Source organism: Protopterus annectens, chromosome 5.part0 (assembly GCF_019279795.1).
Source record: "Protopterus annectens isolate FY-2018-M chromosome 5.part0, PAN1.0, whole genome shotgun sequence".
NCBI lineage: Eukaryota > Metazoa > Chordata > Ceratodontiformes > Protopteridae > Protopterus > Protopterus annectens.
In genome coordinates this window covers 596238903-596262215 of record NC_056735.1, presented here as the reverse complement: position 1 = coordinate 596262215, position 23313 = coordinate 596238903, and positions in this window count along the sequence as shown.

Here is a 23313-nt window from a genome sequence, read left to right as displayed (position 1 = left end):
TGTCCCTGCTAGACAGAGGCACACTAGCCTAAATGTACATGGGCTATCTTGTGTGACCTACTATTCACACACACAGTGTAGTAATCTGACAGGGTTGCGAATGCCAAACACACTCTGGCTAGGCTTGTACATGCCCTAGGGCAGATAGCCTAGTATCGACCTCTGAACCTATGCTAATGTTCAAGATGCACAATGTTTATTGCTGATACTGTTTGCAGGTCTTTATCATCTTTGCTTTACCAGTTTCCATGAACAACTTTGGTATCTGCAGAACATATTTGATTATGACAGGGTTCCACTATATTATAGATGTGTCTGTTGTCATATAACTGTGTGCACAGGGTGGATTGCTGTATAGTGACAGGTTCCTGGGTTAACACATGCAACTGCCAGATATGCGTGGCCCACTGCTGTACTCAGACATGGCCTAAGTGTGTGAGCATGCCCAGTTCTGCCATTCCATGTTTTGTTGCCTGACATTTGTCTCATTTATTCAAGTGTGTGAGCATGCCCAGTGTGACCCTTCAGTATGTTGCTATCTGAGGTCCACTACATTTGTTGATGTGTGCGAACATGACCAATATTAACATTTATACTGTGTGTGTTGGAAGTCAGGTTCTGTTCTCACTGCAGGACTCACCTTTGTGTCATAACTCAACAAGGATTATGCTGTGCCTGCAGGGTTTCCATGGAATACTTTGCATAGACTTATCAACATTCCATCATACAGGTGGACCACTGCAATACTGTCATGGTTTAGTGGTTCAGTACTTTGGCTATAGTGCACAGTATCCTGGGTTCGAGGCCCATCACTGCTTTATATTTTCATACTGAGCAGACCAGACTGCTTAAGGGCCTGTTAAGCAAATATGAGCATGTTGGCTTTTGTTCAGCTATGCCCTACTTAGACCAGGCTTGTCCGACATTGCTCAATATTCACCAACATTGCTGGACGTTGCCCAATATTACTGAACATTGACCACAGTTGTGCTAGTTGGTGTGTGCGATTTTGTTTGCATATACTACATGGTGGTAATTGCTGTTTAGCACTGCTTTATATTGCTTAACACATGGCATTCATGCCTTAGGTGGTGCTGCAGGGCTGCCTATGTCGGATGCACATACTACACTCCCTGCACATGTTTGGAAGCAGGTAGTGTCAACTTAGGCATCCCTTTTACTTTATGTGCGAGTCGGAGAGAGGTATCATTTCCAGAGTTCCTACTGAGCCAGTGTATGTGCTATGTGTTGCCTCTTTGCCAAGGCCAAAGCATACTGGGCATGCCTCCTTCTGCCTACTGGGGCAGGCTCAGGTTGTTCCTCCTCCGAGTCACGCTCTGCCTGTGATGGCCTTGGCAATGGTGGGGGGCTGTTTGGCCCAGGCCTATGCTGGTCCTGCTGCAGCTGTTTTCACAGGATCATATTATGTAGCATAGCACATACCATGACAATTTGGGTACATGTAGTTGGTGAGTACTGCAAGGCTCCACCAGATGTGTCCAGGCACCGGAACCATGACTTGAGCAGCCCAAACACATGCTCTATTACATTACGTGTTTGTGCGTGTGCCTCATTATGGCGTTCCTGTTCAGGTGTGTGTGCATTTCTGATGGGTGTCATCAGCCACGGCTCCAGTGCATAGCCAGCATCCCCCACTAGGTGACCATGTGGGATGTCCCCATTGGCAAATGTCTGGTACAGCTGTGTCAGATGCCAGATATGGGAATCATGGTAGCTTCCAGGGCAGCCTGCACACACATTCAGTATTATGCCCTGGGCATCACACATGACCTGGCAGTTGATGGAGGGGAAGCCCTTGCGGTTGAAGTAGACCCTACCCCACTCGCCGGCTGGTGCTTTGATGCATATGTGAGTGCAGTCTATTGCACCCACTACCTCAGGGTATTCCGCTATTTGCTGGAAGAGACGCATATTGCTGGCCAATACCTCACGGGAATTGGGGAAATATACATGATCACCGACATGTGCTGACATGGCATCCAGAAACTGGTGTAGTACCCTGGATGCTGATGCCTGTGATATCCCCATCATATCACCAGTTGGTCTCTGGAAGGTACCTGTTGCTAGTATTCTTAGGCCAACACATACCTTGGTTTCCACTGGGATGGGTTCCCCTCTGTTGGTTCTGTGTGTGAGGCGTGGCCTGCACAGCTCAACAATTTGCTGCAGGAGGTCTCTGTCCACTCTATAGTGCTCCACTATCTCCAGCTCATGTAGCCCTGGTAGGTTACCCTGGGCCTGTACACTCTTCTCCGTCTCCTCACTGTGGGTTGTCCTGCAGCATTTCCATTGTCACCACCCTCAGCATGTTGCATATGTCACCTTATAACAGCAATGGCAGCCCCTAACATTTCTTTGTCTCAGTAAAGCTTTTTCAGTTTTCACTTCTATTAGCTTACTGCAGTGTCTGTTGTGAGAAACATAATGGACTGTTGTTTGCAGAGTTTTAAGTGCTAGGCTGGGCTGGGCTAGTGTACTGCCTGTGTAATTGCCTGATTCTGATTGTTTTCACCTGCTAGCTCTGCTAGTACTCCCTGGTAGCTTCCTACTATTTGTTGTGCTTCCTTTTTCCTTTCTGTTTCCTCAGGGGGGAGCGCCGCGCACACAAGTGCAAACACACGTACAGCTGCTAACACACGCACACACATGCTTACATGGACTAAAACTTGCTTATTTGGGTTAAAACTTGCACACCAGTGCAAACGCGCTTACAACTCCTTAAACAGCCTTATACATGCTTACTCCGGCTTAAACGTGTGCACTCATGCTTACACACGTGCACACTGTCTTACTCAGGTTTACAGGCGCGCACACGCGCACATACCCGCTCAGCAAGAAACTTTGGTGTTATCCACGGCATACACCTTCCATTTCTTGCCTTTCCCTAGCCTACCTGTTGACACACCTCTTTCCATGATGTATAAATGACAGCTGACACATGCCACTCTGCTCCAATGAGCTTCACTTCTTTCATACATACCCCTTCATGATGTCACCTATCTTCTACTCTGTTACTCCCCATATCCTACTCCTACACTCCACTGACTGTCCTCATTTGCTATGTAAACTTGTGATTCACTATCCTAACACTCATTTACATAGGATTGCCTACTAATGCTTGGTTACATGTCTTAGACTGAGCTTCCCCCCTTAGCAACCGCTACTCGGTGGCCATGTTGTCTTCAGCCTGCCATTCCCTTGCATTGTACATTAACAATTTCTATAAAATCCACATTTGTGGGTTTTAATTTTTAGTATTCTGGGTTTTAGAGCGCAGCCCGTTTGCATGGCACTGCGCTACACTTAAACGTTGGAAATCGGCGAAAAAAAATTATTTTTATTTTTATATTGCATCAGGAAACATTTCCAATGGCCATATATTTGGCCATTGGCATGCTTCCTGCACTGGATGCAACCTTTATTTGGAGCTGTCATGGCTCCGTTTTGCTATTTGCAGAATGGTACTCAGTTGTCAACTGAGTACATTTCTGCAAATAACACTGCTCTTACTCGGACAGGTACGGGTTTCCTGAATCGCAAATCTACCTCATTTGCATGCCTTTCGCCTGCAATTGAGGTAATTTGCATATCCCTGCCCTGTCCATGTAAGAGCTGTTTTAGGAGCTCTCTTACACGCCCCTACAGGCTGTTCCTGGATCGCTCGTCGGACATGATGGCTGCATGGAGTCTTACTCTACTCTTAGACTCCGTGCAAGCCATCATGAATCCGGCACAAGGACATCATAAAGCTATTAACACCTTTTAATGAGAGGGGGAGGATAAAGACAAGTTAGAAGTGGTGAGAGAGAATGTAACAAATATAACAAATCAAAAGAGCACTGCATTAAGATGTCTCTGCTCAATGCCAGAAAGCTCAGCAACAAACTGTCTAACCTCTAGGCTGGCCTGTATTTGGAATGTATCCATATCTATGTAATTGCTAAAACATGGTTTAAGAGTTGAGAGAGCACTCCCTACATAACTGTGTTTTTGTGCCTGCCATGCATTCAGAGCCAACGGCAACTGTGGTGGTTCCTGTTTGTTAGTGACCATGTCACCTTTAGGCACATTCCTAGAGACCAACAAACTGAATTCAATGAACTTCAAATCATACTAAATAGGACCAATTAGCATTTTATAGCCTGCTACAGGGCATCATGTATGTATTCTGAAAATCACGTAAGGTTCTTAAATCTTCTTGATGTACTTCCCACATAAAATAATTTCATTATTTTGGGAAAGTTTAGCAACCCGACAATAAACTGGAGCACCTATAACTCCAATGTAGAATACGCCCTAATGTACTTAGATATAATAAACAAAAACTCCATGGATCAATTTGTTAACCATCCTACTACAGGGCATAATATTCTTGACCGGGTCCTTACAAATATTTCATCATCATACATATTCGCTTCCAAAATCTCTAAACTCACTGAAACCAGTACCTCTGAAATCAAGGACTACAAGCATTCTAACCTCATAAAATTCAGGAATGAAGTTCAAAATTCACTTATAGCAGCAATACCCCAAACATCGCCACTGTAGGAAACTTTGCAAAAGAGTTGCATGCACACATAAGTACGTGTAAAGAACTGGTAGTACCAACCAGATCTAAATATAATGGGGAATTTAAAAATGAACTACCATGTTGGTCCACCTACCTAAATATAATCTACAATAAAAGAAAAAAATGTCAGCGTATACACCAAATCAAAAACTTTATGTCAAGGATAGTACCGGAAAACAAACCAAAATTTGTGGAGCCTGGCAATTAGTACAGAGCATTGGGTCTCTCTAAGCTGTTAATTAGCTACTTCCTTTAGCTCAGGGTACAAAATCTGATTTTTTCTATTGTCTGCTAAAGCAGCCCATAAATATAGGTTAGCATTTGAAGCCAAGGGCAACTTCAAGTTCTTCTTTAGCTGCCTAAGGAAACTATGAAATGCTATCCAGCATTGTTTTACCTTGTTCAAAATTACACCACTTACTCTAATTAAGTAGACATTGCAGACATTCTAGCAAACTTATTCTGGGCTAATTTTGCTCGTGAAGTAAATATCCAATGCCTTCTTATCCCAGAATCTCTAAAATTCCCAACCATCACTAAAGAATGTCTATAGAATATACTCTCCATGATCAAAATTATTTCCTCCATGGGATTAGATAATATACCTGTCCATTTAATAAACAGTATCAATCACACCCCAGTAGAGACACTCCTTAAACTATTTAACTGAACTTTCCCACAGGATTTGTCTCACAGGTCTGGCACAGAGCAGTAATGCCACTCCACAAAGGAGGTCCCACCAGTGACCCAGAGATTTATTGGCCCATTAGCCTAACAAGTCTGATTTGTAAAGCCATGGAAGATATTATAACTGACCTGATAAATATCTCATCAGGCTAGACCAACAGCAGTTTGGCTTTGTCAAGGGTATATCCTGAATAATGAAATTGGGAAACTGCTTTAAAAGGACAATACAGGCTGTTAACAATTATGTTGTCCAAACAGCATAGCTTGACCTGTCTAAAGCATCTGACACCTTACAAATAGATCCCCATGTCATGACAGATAGCTAACTGGCTAAAAGAAAGTCCACACAGTGTGGGTGGCAGATGCCTCATCAGAGAATAGGAAGGTGAACAGTGATGTCCTGCAGGGCCCCACGGCTGAGACATATTTTTCAGTATTTGCTTTTTTGGTCTGCATGCCATTAACCAAGACTTCTGGCTAACTAATTTTATAGCCAACTGCAAACTGGAAGTCATTGTTAAATCTTTCCCTGATGCCCAAGCATTTCAGGTGTAAGTTACATTTATTAATAATTGGTGTATTAAAAGTGGACTCAAATTAAATGTGAAAAGTGCAATAATGTCACATTTGGTAGACATTCCCTCCTCCAAGTTTACTGTATAGGCAGTCTCTCAATGTAATTAGAGACCTGGGAACTTGAGATGATAATTCCCTCTCCTTTGATCATCATATAAGGTCAGTAGTCAAAAAGCCTTTACTAGTGGAGCTATTTACCAAGGGTATCTAAAGATGTCATTGTACTTTTACATTTAGTACTGGTTAGGCCAAATATTGAATACAATGCTCTTAGAGATGTGCTTCACTAGGCATATCAAACAACTAGAAAAGCCTCAAGGGTTCCTAACTAAAAAGATCACTGGCTTAAAAAAACTAAGCTACCAAAAGGACTGGAAGCTCTGTGCCTTTATTCAGTATCTTACAAGCTTCTGAGTGGAGATATCTGCTTGCCTTCCATGCCATTAGTGGTCCTGGGTTTCTTCTCTGCACCTCCACAGATCAGAGAGTCCCACAAACTCAAGAACTGGAGACCTAAATCTTCAGCAGTAGATAAATAAAACATAGTGGAGAGAGTTTTATTGTGCAACCTTCCTCACCTTTGGAATGGAATCGCTCTGCAAATTAAGCAGTGCAATACAATATTTTCCATCAGATGCAACCTGGATAACCAGATGGGTATTCACAAATTCTCTCCAGACTTGACTAGCCAAACCTTCCTCAAAAGAGGTGGTACAATCCAAGGGAGGGTAACGGCATGGTACTCATGGCTGCAAGACTCGGTTGCTTAAATTTTACTGTGATTTCTATGATATAGTACATAAAAGAGTACTAGCAAGATTTAAAGAAGAGTGATCTTGAGTAAAAAAATAATGGTATCACTGGATGCAATTGTTTGTTGAATTTCTTTTAATTAATCATGTTGCACAATAAAAAGCTCATGATATTGATATTAACAAAATCTTCAGTAATGGTGATAGATTATGTTTTAAAAAAGTACATGGCAAAAAATTTCAGACATTCTAACAGCAAAAAAGCTATATGCGAAGGAGGCATGCAGCATCATATAAACATTAGACTGTAAGCTTACAACTATAGTAAAAATATAAAAGAGTAAACACCTAAGCAATAAAAATGAAAGTTAACTGTCTAATGAAAATTAACATTATACTTCACACTTTTGATTCTTTGGTCTCATACATAATTTTATAACAGTATAACTGGATGAAACTGTTAAACAAGATAAACTAAATGAATGTATGAATAGCAAGATGACATTTATGAAGCACAATAAAAGTTGAACATGTATTGAACTACAATACGTAAATAGGTGGGCTAAAAAGGAAACACATTCTGTTGTAGCCTATCAGTGAAGTAGTTTCAGGAATGCATGATGGGAAATATTTTTAGTCTTTAATAAAAATGAAGCTTTTTGGGGAGCTCAAACTGGATAAAGTCAGGTCATAATTATATGCTTCTAACACTGTTTTGAGCAGTTATAATTTTATGAAGTGACTTCTCTACGTTTTCATCACCAGAAATATTTCTGAGAGTTGCAGCTGAAATAATGAGATGCTAGTGGGCTTGAGTCCATTTGGTGACTTGACCTGTTTGCTTTGTCCCCACCTCATGGTGAAGTGTGGTTAGCTTAACCTACTATAATATTCTGTAGCACAACCTTATTTACAGCAATCATTTGTTTTTTTCAGGACTTTAGAAGTGCTGCAATGGAAGAAAAATTAGACTGTATTATTGCCAAACTGGATTTATTATCTTTACATGTTGACTGGCTGCACAAGAAAGAGAAATGTGTAAGAATGGAAAAGGCTAAAGTGCAATAATGTAGTTCAATTAAGGGCAAGGAGGTAGATAAATTCTATAAGAGGCAAGGAAATGATCTAGTGCTCATGATGGCTACTTTTAATATCCTGATGAGTAAGTACAATGACTGAGAGACAGTATTAGAATCATAGTCCAGATGAAAGGAGCTGAAGGGGCTGAACCAATTGCTTTTCTATAAACCTGGCTAAAAAAACTACTTCAAGAAATGAGTGGCTATGATTGACAAATTAATTATACTCACTGGGTGAGGCTACCAGCCTAGCTGCAGGACTATAAGTGTCTCTTCCTTTTAAACTACTACTCATAAATGATGACGGTGTAGCTGATTAGGGATTCATCTACACAGGTTTAACAGTGAAAGCAGTGGGGGATTTGTCTGCCTCAGTCTTTCACAGATGTGTACTACTTCAACCAGCAATGTAGAATATGTGGTAGAAGGCAGTAATTTTTTGTGTGCTGTATCTAGCTATACTTAAGATTCAGTGCAATGGTATTGCAGCACTAATTGGTGTCAGAATTGGAGGAAATGATCTGATTTTTATATCAGGACAATAAAAGCCTGAAAATCATGATAGCCAATAGATCCAGGTTATGAATTAGTGCAAAATGTTCAGCAAAATGTAATAAGGTAAATCAGTCCCACGAGGTGCAACCCAAATTGGTAGCTTTTAGGTGGAGATTAATGTGTCAATTGAGAACTAAGTCACCAGCAAAAGTTGTATGTCTAGAGAAACCAGTGCATATGCAAGTAGAAACAGACACTTGTGAGACTGGGGGACAAGTTAACTCTCAAACCCTGTTGAAAAGATCAGTGTTTGGGTAGTAATTTGGATGTTGGGGTAGACCAGAAGGATTGGATTGATAGGCAAACATCTCTGGAGAAAAATGAAGTGAAAAGGAAAAGAAAAGAGAAAGACAAGGTGGCTACTTAACTTAGTTAATAAGGGGGATCTTGGATGGTTGATTCTTATGGAAAAGAAGAGACAAATTAATCACTAAGTGAGTATGAATGGGACTCTGAAGTTTGTTCTTGATGCTGACAAGACTGATAACCTGTTTGTTCTTTTCTCTTGTTTGCTTTTTCCTGATGTACCATGACCAGGCAAGATGGAAATAATTACTGAAGAGAATTTTTGTTAGGAAATGTGCTCTCTTTGACCTCTGCAGATTCAGTGGGTCCTTTTCTGATTAGACATAATGAGTATGCATGACATGATGTAGAAATCAGTATTCAAATTGGAGGTAAGACTGTTCATTTTGTTCTTGTTTTGCATTGCTTAGGAGTAGAACAGAGAAAGTGTCAGTATTACAAGGACACTGGATCATTATTTTATTCAAATAATTTTATTAATTTTAACATATGCACAATATATACATATACAGGCGGAAAGAAGATTGATAACATTTTTACATAACAATATACATTATTTGAGCACCCAACATTTGCCCATGTGTACAACACTTATATTTCTTTCATTTTATGTTGATGGTATGCGATGTATTAGGACTGGTACCATGATGAAAATTATATGAATATCTGATTACTAAGTTCTAAAATATTAAGGTTGGGTTAGATGGTGCAGTTTTGTTCATCTACATATTATGTTTGCTTAGGGTAAAATTCTGTTTTATGTAGTTTATATTGTTCTTGTAGCAAGTATTACAGGGGGTTGTACATGTAAAACTACGGATAAAAGGGATGTAAATATGCTAGGAAGAAGATGAAATGATTAGTGGGAAAATACATGGATCAGGAGTTGGAAGGCAGAAAATGGTGAACAATTTAGTATTTAATAACTGAAATAGTTTATAATACAATCTTCAGAGAAGATTAGAGGTGCTTCAACAATATTGGATTATCAGAGGTTGAGAAAGGTGACCAAATTGATTTGTTGTGTATTGAGTCGGATGAAAAGAAATATTTAGTGTGTGAGGTAGGTTCATTTTACCAATGGATAGTTGCCTGGCTGCAGAGTATCTTCACTGCAAAGGATTGAGTGGATGTACATTGTGGAAAGGGTCATGATAAACCACAATGGTTATGGTTGGCCTGATTTGTGAGTTAGGACTGCTTGCAGTGGGCATGTGCTTTTGCTGCCTAGGAGAGTGAAAATAGGCTGTACTGTGGAGCATGTCTAAGGACCCCTTGGATCAGGGGAACACAAGCGTTAGTGTAAGGGGAATAGACAAATTAAACAGGAATGCAGAATGATGGGAATGTGAAGCTAGCTGGAATTTTGTAAATAATTATATGTCATTTGTGAATAGGAATATGTTTTGTATGCTTGTCTTAAAATGTAAGAAAACTATATGTTATGTTAAACTGTATGTTATGTGCTGAGCTTTAAGAATATATCCACAGTGTACCCTATTGAAAAAGAACAGAATTAACTTGCAAACTCTAAGAAAAGAAGTAAATTATTTACAATGGTATTTATCTCAGCTAGGAGACAGAATGTCTGCACCTAGAAATTCTTTCTATTGTCTGGAAACAGAAATAATTACAGTTTTCAAAAGTAAAAGTGCGTAACTGTTTTAAGACTTACAGTTCCAGGCAAACTTCTAAAAGATAAGTATTTTTGACACAGAGGTGCTAAAATGTACATTTCTGTTAGCCTGGGGACTAAAGGCAGAGGTGTCAAATAGTGATGTCATCCAGCTAACCCAGCAGTAATGTGTATTATTAATTTAAGAACTATCTCTCAGAGAGAGTCTGTGGATTTTGTATCTTGTCTTGGATCTAGAAACATCCTCTCACCAGCACTTCTGCCTTGCTAATAGTAAGTACTAGATTACAGCGATTTCTCTTAGAGATAGATAGGAATACAGCAGAATTAGTTTAGATGTTTTCTACATTTATTTGAGACTGTCCTACAATGTTGTTTTTAAGCATTTCCTGTGATTCTCAACTCTGGTGTCATTGTGTTGAGTTATTGAGTATTTTATTGTGCTTTTTTTATTTATTATTAAATATATTTAAACCTTTTAATTGTGGCTGGTTTGTTTATAGATATTTAAGTACTAGCATAAGTATTTGGTGACACTGTATAGGCCAGTCCTAAATAGCCTTAGGCTTGGACACACTTACCATTTGGATAATAATAACATTACACACCAGAATTTGTCACCCTTTGTAAGGGCCTTATAGTAGCTGATAAAAGTGGTTGGTGACAGCTGGAACTACCTTATAGTCTGGACAGAAGGGGGCATAGCTAGAGAACTTGTGTCAGCCTTCCCCAGGAGTGTTTGTGTGTTTTCATATAAATCAAATCTCAAAGTGAGTGTGTGTCAGCTACTTGGGCAGGGACATGAAGCACTGGTTGGACAGATAGGGTGCTAGAGGTTTTGGTTTGACCACTTGGCTGAGATCTTAACCCTATAGCTGTGTCAGTGGAGAGTCTTATTAGGGATCTGGAGAGAGAGCGAGAAACCAGCCCCAGAATCACAATGATCTCTGTGTGCTCTTAAGGGAAACTGTACATAACTGTGTGTACTTGTTATCCTTCCAATGTGCATGTCCCTTACTGGTGTTAGTGGTGAAGATTGAGGCTCCTTGATTACTAGACCAGTGCAGGGGCATCACAGGGAGATTAATAACTCAATCAAAAGAGAAAGGGTGCTAGCAAAGTTTTATCACTGTGAAGGTGGATACTGTACCATTGATGAGTGTTACAGAAACAGGGAAGTTGTAAAAAAAATGATCAAATTGGTACATGTGTACTGTTAAAGCAAATGTGGAGGGTAGGTGGGGATTATTATCAGGGGCAATTTTGGATGGGGGTTTTAGGATCATGCAAATGATGGGCAGATAAGGTGGGTGGTAGGTAGGTGTGAGTTTGAAGGGAGGGTTCAATAGTAGGTTGCTGTTATGTGTCACGTGTTGCTGTGACAGAGGAATGGGGAGAATGATTTCCAGTAATGAGAAACCATAAGCAGGAAGAGGATAAAGATTCTTTTTCCAGATTCAGTTTTAGACAGAATGCATGGAGCCGTAGAATATCACAAGAAAAAGAAAAAAAAAACTAACTGAAAGTGTAATGCAGGGAATGTAGTTATGGAGGAGAAAATGAGGTCAGCTTAAGTAATCTGGTTTAATAAGAAATGTTCTCAGACAGGCAAACGACTGGGTTGTAACTTAGATACAATATGGCTATGGAGAACAAAAGTTAGGCTAAGGATAATAATAAGATGTATCTCTGATTATGTTATGGTGCTTTTAGAGTGGAAGACTGTGGGAATCCCATTTATGAGGTGGAGGTGAAACCCAGGTAAATGGATGGAGGCGTTTGGCAGTTTGTAGTTTCAGCATATGGTGAGATGGGTTATGTAGGTGGATAGAGGCTGCAACATAGGAAGATTGGAATGGGACTGGACAGAAAATATTTGAAGAGGTAGGACTACAGGGTGCATTGATAAAGGAGGAGGGACAGGGAAGCTGATACAGGAAGGTATAAATAGACTTCAGGCAGCAAGGAGGCTGAGGAGGGAACTATGTGAGAAGTGGAAATTAGATTATTACAAGAGGAATTACAAACTCTTAATGATTCACAGCCAAAGGCTGAACAAGGCTGGAAAAGTACAAAGTGGTAAGCTATGGGCAAAATAAATGCAAATGTACTAGGACTGAGGTTAAATGATCAGTGGAAAAGGACATGGGTTAGGAGTAGGAAGATAGACAATGGTGAGCACATAACATAACAAGGAGTCTATGTGGGAACACTTTAGGTTGAATGATATTCTGTTTCATTACTTTTAGGTTGCATGTAAGTAAACAGTTAATGTAATGGCTAGGTTATTAATACTATAACAGAGGAAGGAAGGGCCCCCTGCTTTGTGGTCTAGGCTGTGATAGTGGTATTGTCCAATGGGAAGAGTGATAGGGATGATCCAATAAAGTATCACCCTATTTTATTATGGAATGCAGATGCAAAGATTTATGCTGGGATAACTATAGCAGTTACCCAGTTTGGTTGAAGACAGTCAGGTAGGTTTTCTAAAAGAAAACTCATCATTGGATATACAAAAAGCTTTTAAATTGACCATTGTCAGTTTATGTTTCAAACTCTATTGGCAAAAAGGAGGAGGTCATTTGATACAAGCTATATGAGGGCTATTTTGATGTCCATGGGTGCAAGTATTGGGTAATGGGGATTTATTGGGTAAGATAATTTTGGATATATGTACATGGTAGGCACTGAGATTGGTAAAAGGGGAAGAAAAAAGAGGTCTGAAACAGACTGGGTAGAAAAGGTTAAAAGATCAGTGGCTAAGGAGCTATGCAAATGATTCAGTAGTTTGGTTAGGATGCAGGGGGTGGTATGCTGCGAAGATAAGCCTACACATTGCAAGAAATGGATATCTTAAAATTTTGGACAAGGGGAAGGTAAGTAAGGCTGGTTAAAGACATTATGGAAAATAAAGTGAGAAAGCTATGTTTGGATTTTCTGGTGTTTATGAAAAAGTATGATTTGCTGAACTGAGGCTTGTGAGTTTATTGCACTCTAATTGCAATATGCAAGGAATGGAAAATTAAAAAAGGAGTTAAGGGATAAAGGAGGTCATGGGTAAGACATCTTAACTGCAAGTTTCTAAAGGTAAAATGTAAGTTATATATAGAGACAATGGTGAAAAAGATAGGGTGGATATGTAGAGAAGGTTGTGTTTCTGTTGGATTAAGGGCACCTCCTTATGGATTAAAAAGTTAAAGGAGGGGTAGACAATGGTGATAAAAAATAAATAATATGTGTACAATATTATATTTTGCAACTCTTATTATTATATACATGATGTATACACTCATGAGAGGTAAAGGCTGAAGTTTGGTGGGAATCAATGGTATGCTTGAGATATGGGGTAGACAAGGCAGACAGCCTGCATATGCTGTGGCAGCAGTCAAAGGTTAAAACACACTTGAGGAGTATAACAACAATTGCAACAGAGGTATACAGAAAATAACAGAGGATACAAAACCTTTTGCTTTTTTAAGGATGAACTACTGGAAGAGGAATATATATTGCAGAAAGAATGAAATTCCAATTATTTGCTGACGCAAAAGTGGAAACATACAGCATTGGAAAATTGAGGAGATGATGACAGCAAGGAAGGTCAAAGTACTTTCATGGGCTAAAAGCCAGTTAGGAGTATGGAGGATCACAGAAAGTGGTGACAGTGGAAGACGGACAATTTGTGGCAGGAAAGAGAGAAGAACAGGTTAAGATAAACAGGAACAGGGAAGGGATAATGGTCATTATATTAAAGAAAGGGCAATTCTGAATGAACAAGAGAGTTTTGAGGTGAGTGAGATGGGTCCCACTGGGTTAAAATGTATTTAGCCAATGATGGGTCTGGACTGACAGTATATATTTTGGGGTAGGTGTACTATTGCTGGCTGGATCTTCATTTGAACTTGGGTTGTCTGTAATGAGATGGTAAATATTTAATGTAAAGACTTATACTGTGGTGGCCATTACAGAAAGAGGACTGGTATTGGCTGATTCCCCTTGGGAAACGTAAAGTAGTTTTGATAATATATGAGGCTTTATAGAGAGGTGTCTGGGTTTAGAACTTTTGTTCTCTTTTAAAATCAGTAGATACTAAATGTATGTATACTTGGGCTTCAGACCAGTTGTGGCCTGCACTGTGGTGGCAGGACAGGTAGCTTACATCCTTCTAAGTTGGGAACTGCTGATTGAGGGCTCAGTGTCTGTTATTCTAAAAGTGCATTAGTTCTGGTTTAATCACTTGGGCTTCAGGCCAGTTATTTTACATTAAGAAGGTTTGTGGTCTGCACTCTTGTGGGAGGAGAGGCTGGACTCTGCCCTTCTGAGCTTGGAATTTCTGGTTATAGGCTTATAGTGCCTGCATATTTGAACTGTTTCTTACTGAAATTGATACACCTTGTTTGCTGTAGCATAGACTAGATCCAGGCCTGCTGAATCTAGCTTTGTTTGTATGCTTGTTATTTGTTTGCTTGTTATTTCCCTGAAACGCCAATTCCACCTACAACACGGCTTTTCAGCGCTTCTGTGGATCCCTAGTGATATCTCCATTGCTTACTGTACTTATTTCCTTGTTTCACTTGAATAAAAGTTACTGTTTGTCATTTTTGCATTTAAATTACCTGTAACACAGTCGCAGGCTATACACTCAAGTGTGATAGCCTCCTCTGTGTATTTAAAGTAATTTAAGCTCTTCATTTCTGTTGTTTCTGAAAAAAAAAAAAATTCCTTGTTTTCCCACCTTTCTGAACTAGCCTAGTCCAGTTTTCAGGCTTTGCTGAATTCAGGACTGCGGTAAAGGTTCCTGTGTTGCCCATATCATACTTGGATAGTTAGGTGGCCACCTTGTTCACTGAGCAGCCTATCTGTCCCTGTAGGAGTGGTCCCAGCCCAGCAACTTGTAGCTCATTGGCCATTTTAGGCTAATTTCTATCCCTTTTGATCTCCCTGGTATAAAAACCGCTTAGCACGGTTTTGAGCACCGCTCAGTGCTGATTAGCTGCGGTTAAACTATTCCAGGCTCCATGAAGTCTGCACTTCAGTTTTTCCCTTGAAACTTGAAACACTTCAACCCAGCACTAGAAATAAGGCAATTTAAGACCTGCACTTACTAAAACTCACTAAAACTAGCACTAGCTTACAGCTTGCACTTCAGCCCTATACTCAGGAAGTATAAGGCTCTTTACTCATCCAATCAGCAATACAGTCCCAACCATCTATTCAGGCATGTTCAAGGGACAGCTTCAGGTGTGCTCTCCGGTCCAGCTAGTGAATCTGGGCATCCTGAGGCAATGTTACAATTGCCTCATGTACACAGAAACCCCTCCTCCTCCCAACCAACACAAACATATGTGAGAGATGCAGCTACACAGCCAAACTGGAGGCTAAGCTCTCTCAACCCACGACTGGATCAACCAGTCACAAGGAGAAGGGCAACACTAGCACCACATTACTAGATTCACATAGACCAGCCATAGCTGCACCAGAAAACAACTCTCAGAAACACGCTAAAACATACTCGGAGGCTCTAAATAAGAACCTGCCTAAACAACAGAGAACTCCTAAGCATAAACCCAAGCAACCCCCACCGCACAGCAGAAACCAGGTAACACATACATCACAACATCAGTGTGCCAAGCAAAAACAGCCCCTAAGGCTAAATAACACACTAGTAATCGGTGATTCTATCCTCAGGCACACAGATGTCCCACTCACTAGACTGAACAAGGAGAAGGTTACCGTAAGTTGCCTGTCGGGTGCCAGAATCCGCCACATAACACATGCACTCAGGTCACTCCACAACAAGTACAAATATGACTCTGTCATTGTACATGTTGGCGTAAATGACCTGAGACATACCTCCCTAGACTACATGAAAAGAGACATGGAGGAGCTCTCTGACCATGTAGCCCAGGCTGGTATGATTCTGACTCTGAGTAGCATCCTACCCTCACCCAAAATTATGCCAGCATATGAAGAAAAAATGAACAGTTTCAACAATTGGTTAAACTACTGGTATCATTCAAAGGGGATCCAGTACTTGTCAGCCTGGGACGACATGCTTGACAAGCCACGTTGCTTCACCAGAGACGGCTTGCACCTGTCTCCCCTGGGCTTTCGAATACTGGCCAAGACTCTTGCCGCCCCAATACTGCCTTTTTTAGGCAAAGCTCAAAAGACAAACCCGCCTCCATAAACAACAATAATAAACAAAAACTGAGGATAATGCTGCTCAACACAAGAAGTCTAAACCTTAAAATGCACGCACTCAAGGCTCTCCTTAGTATGGAAGAAATTGACGTATGTGCAGTGACAGAAACCTGGTTCAAGGCTCCAGAGAGCACCCCAGCACTACCAGGCTATAGCTCCTACCAAGCCTTTAGGTCCCAAAACCAAGACCGAAACACAAAAGGAGGGGGTGTGTCCATATTCATCAAGAACACCCACACCTCCAGGTTAGTAGCACAGCACGTGGAATCTGAGACCATCCAAGTGCAACTGACAGCGGGTAAATTGACTGTTCAATTTATAGCTTGCTACAGATCTCTCACCTTGTCTCAGGACCCTCACGCAGTATTCCTGAGAACATTAGAAAGTATGAAGATTCTACCCAACACCATGCTACTGGGTGACTTCAGCTATCCAAACATTGACTGGGAAAACTACTCAAGATCAAATGCCCTAGCCCAATGCTTCTTTGAGTTTATAAACTCAAATGCCCTTGAACAGCTGGTCACCACTCCCACAAGAGGTGACAACATACTGGACCTGGTCATCACCAACATGGGGAACCTATGTTCCACACCTGAGGTAAACTCGTCATTGGTAAGATCAGATCACAAACTAATCACACTGGACATCCACATCCCGACCCCCCCCCCCCAGTCAAGGAAATCAAGGTAAAAAACTTCTCTAAAGCCAACTTCACACTCCTCAAGACTGAGGTGGGAAGTTTCAAAGCTCCCAATCAAATGGAAAATGATGACCCACTGGCAGAATCCTTTACAAGTGCATTCTATGAACACCTTCAAGAATGCATGGACCGAGCCATCCCAAGTAAAATCAAGACCAACTCCTCAAAAAAGAGGAAGCCATTCTGGTGGACCCAGGCCATAAATAAACTTTACAACAGAAGGAGGAAACTCCTGCAAGATAGAACAAAATCCCAAAATAAGAAGGCATCTCGGATTAACATCAGTAAAAAACTGCGCTCCCTCATTAAATCATCCAAGGCCAACTTCGAAAGAAAAATAGCCAATGACTGTAAGGATAACCACAAGGTCTTCTTTAACTATGTCAAGAGTCTAGGGGCATACTCTCAGATATGCTCCGAGCTAGTGCATAATGACCATAAATACACTGAACCAACCGACATTGCCAACATCCTGGCTGGCAAGTTCAGTGCAAACTTCACCCTCCCCTCTCCACCAAAGGGGCTAGCACCCATCCCAGAAGAATGTGGCGCTCCTGATATCTCAGACACACAAGTAAAGACAGCCCTTGCAAAGGCCAAAAACACAGCATCAATGGGACCAGATGCTATCCCAGGTTGTGTCTTAAACAAGCTTCAAAATGAACTAACCCCCCATCTCAAATCACTATTCAAACTCAGCCTCTCTACAGGCTATGTACCCAAAGAATGGCATACAGCAACAGTCGTACCACTCCACAAAGGTGGTGCCACAACTGACCCTGGGAACTATCGCCCTATAAGCTTGACTAGCTTGGTCTGCAAAGCCATGGAATGCATTATCATGGAGCTCATTAACAGGGACATTGGGAACCTCCAGACACTGGACCCCACCCAGTTCGGCTTTGTTAAAGGCAGATCTTGCCTCCTGAACTTGGTCAACTTCTTCGAAACAGTCACCAAGGCCATAGATGATGGGAAGTTGGTCCACACAGCATATCTGGACCTCTCTAAGGCGTTTGACACCATCCCACACTCAGGAATCATAGACAAACTCACCAGCTTAAATATTAACCCCTATGTCACTAGATGGGTTGCCAATTGTCTCTCAGACAGAGCCCACACAGTAAGAGTGGCAGGTGTCATGTCTGACTCTAAATCAGTCACAAGCGGAGTCCCACAGGGCTCAGTCCTGGGATCCCTCCTGTTCGGTATATATTTTTCCGAAGTACAGGCAAAGGCGGAGGGACTGTGGCTAACCAAGTTTGCAATTGGGTGCAATAATTGACTCTCCAGCTGACAAAGACATCCTGCAAAAGGGTTTCACAGAGACAAACACCTTATGTCAAAGTCACGGCCTCAAGCAAAATGCCAAAAAATGCATAGTAATCCCATTTGGGAAAAACAAAGTACCTACAAACTACCACATAGATGGGAATCCACTAAGTACAGAAGAAGTAATTAGGGACCTGGGTACCCAAGTAGATAGCATGCTGTCCTTTGAGAACCACATAGCCAAAACTGTCAGGAAATCCTTCTATGTGGCACACCTGATCACAAAGGGTTTCTCATCCAGATCCAAGGATGTGATTGTGCCCCTTTACTCCTCACTCATTAGGCCCATAATAGACTACAATGCCCCATTTGGGATGTACCTCACTAGACACCTGCAACAAGTAGAAAGACCACAGAAGTACCTCACTAAGAGGATTAAGGGCCTTAAACAATTACCCTATGAAGCATGACTAAAAAAGCTCCAGCTCTTCTCAGTCGCTTACCGTCTGCTCAGAGGTGACCTATGCCTGACCTATAGGGCCATGTCAAACCCTGAACTAATGGACATGCTTCACCTCAAAAAAATGAGATCCCTCATAATCACTCGTTCTAGTGACTTGAACCTATGTACAACAATAAACAGGACATGCTGGAGGGATAGATTCCTGTCCCAGTGACTCCCCTCACTCTGGAATAGAATCCCAATCCATATTCGACAGAGCTCATCTTTGACCCTCTTCAAGAGAAATCTTGATGAGTGGATGGGTAATCGTAAGTTCTACCCTGGGATCACTTCAGGAGCCCTATTGACAGAGGCCCAGGTTACTAATCTAATGGGGAGACGAAAGCCATCACTCTGTGGCTAGGCTTATAAATGCCCATGGGCAGATAGCCTATGAACCTATGAAAGTGAAGTTAGAAACGTAAAGTAGTTTTGATAATATATGAGGCTTTATAGAGAGGTGTCTGGGTTTAGAACTTTTGCTCTCTTTTAAAATCAGTAGATACTAAATGTATGTACATGTCTGTTTTAATATTGCTCAAGTAGACTTTACTGGTTGGGTGTATATTTTTTAAGTAAATGAAATAAGTGAAGATGTAAATGGCATTGTGAACGTAAATGATTTACTTATATGGAGTGTGCCACAAAGGAGAAGTACGGTATGGTCCTGATTAGTTTACTGAACAGAATGAGGCAAAATGTCTGAAACTTAACAAAGGAAACTGTTTAAGTTACACTTTGCCTTAAATATGAAGCACATATTCTGACTTGTGATGGTCCTAATAATGGTATGTGAAAGTTAATATAGAAACCCCAGAAAATCTGTTCTTCTGTGATTCCTGTGTATGGTTCATTGTTCTTTAAACTGTATTACTAATGTATTAGATGTAAATCAGTATCTTTATGTGTTTTCTAGCCTGCCAGATGTTATAGTACCACTTAGAAATGTATTTAGAGCCAAAGCTGCAGCAATGGTAGGCAAAAGGGACAGCTGTCCTCAGGCATAATCAGAACAGTAGCTGAGATAATGATGATTGGTCAGTGCAAGCAGTTTTAGTAATTATTTAAGCAGCTGTGATTATGAGTCTTTAATGCCTCATTGCTTTAATGACAAATTAGTTAGTGTTTTTGTATTAAGAACTGTAGCAATGGGCAAATATTGTTCTTTACCATTTAGAAAAGGTGTTTCACATAGTTTTTACAAAAACCTGTTATGCTGATATGTAGCAGTTTTGCCCACTGTGAGGAAGATCTTATAGTTTTCATGGTCAAGGAACACTGAACAGTAGCATGGAGCTATAAAAGCTGCTTATTACAGTTGTTGATAGTGCAAGCAGCCATTTTGTGTATACTAGTCTGAATAGAATGGACCTTTGCTTAGCTGGAAACCCTTTTTATGGTCTTCAGTGATGACTTTCCCTTAGTTTCCAACTTCAAATCTGGGCTTTGTCTAGGGCACCAAGTAGACCAGCTATAGTTCTAAGTAGAAGATTATGCTGGCTTTCATCCTCATAGCAAGATAAAAACTTTGAAATGTTGAAAAAAGCTTTTAGAGAAACTAGAAACTTGTGTTTTATGTCTGTCAGTTAGTTATTCAGCACATTGATGTCAATCAGTCAGGACTGGCAACAGTATTGCTTCAAAAAGGTTAACCATTTGCATATCATCAAAAGCCTTCAATTAATTACTAATAAGACACACACACACTCACAAACAAAGGTGGCAATCATATATGGATGGCAAACATTAAAAAATATAGATATGACAAAACTGTTTCAGTAGATAAAGGCTGCAATTTTTTTACAAATTGTATTAAAAAATATTGTTTGGCATTCCAGAAGGGCTTCAAAGAAATTATATTACTGAGTGTGCAAAAATATGTTGTAAGTGTCCAGCACACATATGGGGAAACAAATGCTGCAGCTGACAGATTAATCATTATGTATTTATAGGAGCAAAAAGAGGATTTGCTTCAACATAACTTATGGGAGTTTGGGTTGTCTTGCATCTACTTAGATCTAAAGATGAGTTAAACAATTCAAGAATATTAGAGAATATTTTGTAATACAATAAATGAATGGAACCATAATTGACAGATACTTTGAGAAAATATAATTTTTATCTAGGAATCTTCAAGCATGTTCTTCTTACAAAGATGAATTTTCATATGTACAGGGGTTATTATTAAAGTAAAAATGAGTGAACGTACCCACCATGAACTCAAGTAAAAACAAGACTATAGTACAAGGACATTAAAATCCTTCCAAACGACAGGAAACAAGTACGGAAAAAAAGTCCTTCCAAACAAAAAAATGAATAAGCGCTTTCGAACTTGGCCTTTTTCAGATCCTATCATAGCATCCAATAGACAAGCTTTTTAAAGCAATCAAAGCCAATCACAATCATTCAGGAAGCATAGTTCCCTTGTAAAACCTGGAACTAATTGTGTGGCTTTGATGGACTTGCCTCCATAACATCTTATCTCAGCTGTCTTAAAAGACACACCTCCATGAACCTCTCAATAGCCAGGACTTGTCTCTCAACCAATCTACAACCTTTAAAGTCATTCACAAAGCCAATCCCAGTCTTTTCAGAGGAGCTATACTTTCATAGATCTAATGGCCAGGAACAGTGCTTCTGTGCTTTAAACCTGCCTCCATAATATCCAATCACTGCTGCTTTAAATTGTAAACCTCGAGGTGACGTCTAATAACCGTGACTATGTTCTTAACCAATCAGCAGCCTTAAAGGTCATACAAGGAACCAATCACATCCTGTTGAAAGAAGCTATACCCTTGATGGACTAGGGGCCAATGGCAGTGCTCCTGTGATGTAGAGAGCAATCACAGCAAAAAAAAAAAAAAAAAAAGATATATACACCTCTGTAGCCATCTAATGGGTAAAATATGCTTTTTAAAAACCATAATCACTTCCATATACCACATAACTTCCAATAATCAGGGCTATGTTCATAGCTAATCAACAGCCTTTAAAGTCATACAGGGAGCCAATCACATCTTGTTAGAAGCAGCTATATCCTTGGTGGAATAAGGGCCAGTGGCAATGCACATACGAGTGTATAGACCAATCACAACTAACAAAAGATGCACACCTCTGTAGCCATCCAAAGGTCCAAATAAAATACGCTTTTTGGAACCAAAATTATTTCTTATACCATGTTCCTTGAGAATAGGATTGAGTGGTACCATTCCATTCAACCCTGGTGGGTAATCAGCCCTCAGTTCCATAATCCATGTAGTTTCCTCAGCTTCAGTTTTATTCTGTAGGTCGCCCTGTCTTTTACTTTCTTTCACCTGCATGAGCACCATAAACTTGAAACTGTGTGTATTGTTTATACTGATGTGATTGTATAGTGCATTTGTTGATATTTGATTCCTCACATCTGACAAATGACAAAGGATACATTCCTTGAAGGCTCTATCAGTTTTTCCAGTGTAAAAAGCTGGACATAACTCACAGATAGTCAAGTAGAAAATATTTCTGCTTCAGCAATAGGCATAGCCTTGAAAGGAATATCTCTGTCCCGTTGTTGGATGTTGAAATTCATTGCTGTTAAGTATACTCAAACAAGCTTTACAAAAACACATAGCCATGTCCCTATTCATTTTGTAATAGGGTCCTGTTGTACGTGACCATTATTCATGAAACCATCTTGGTGGCAAATCAATCATTGTTTGTTTTATATGCAAATTTGGGATGTCTCCCACTATGTCCCTGATTTTAGCATCTGATGTCAAGACTGGCCAGTATTTCCTAATAATTTCACAAATGGGAGCATTATCTGTACTATATGTCAAAGTACATCTCAGAATGCTCTGAGTTTGGCATTCATTCCTCTTTTCATATGTATCTACACTTCTTTGTGAATAAAAGGGATGTCCTCTCTGTGCCCTTATATCCATTGCTTCCTCAGAACTCATAGTGATCTTCTTCTTATCATATTCCTTTTTTTTGAAAGCGTCAACTAATCCTCTTTGTTCTTTCAAATAGCCATCATCTTGGGTACATAGCTTAGAGATCTGTGTGACCTGATTGTCAACTAGATTGTGAAAGATGTGTTTGGGATGCATACTATTATGGAACAGCATGCAGTTCCACCAAGTAGGTTTCCTATATACATTCGTATCAACACCTTTAGTTGGATCCAAATGTAATTCAACATCCAAAAATTCTATCACTTTATCAGATACTTTTAAATCAAATTTTAGAAAATGACTGGTATTGTCTAAATGCGTAACAAAGTCACAAAGGCCATGTTCTTCCCTTTCCCAAATGATAAAGTTATCATCCACAAACCTATGATAACATTTTAGCTGATGGTTCCATATATTGCTTAAATCAGAAGCTCATTCACTCTCCCACTGTGCAAGTACAAGTTTGAGTAACTATTTGCACAAGGGGTGCCCATAGTGACACTCCATTTTTGCCAGTA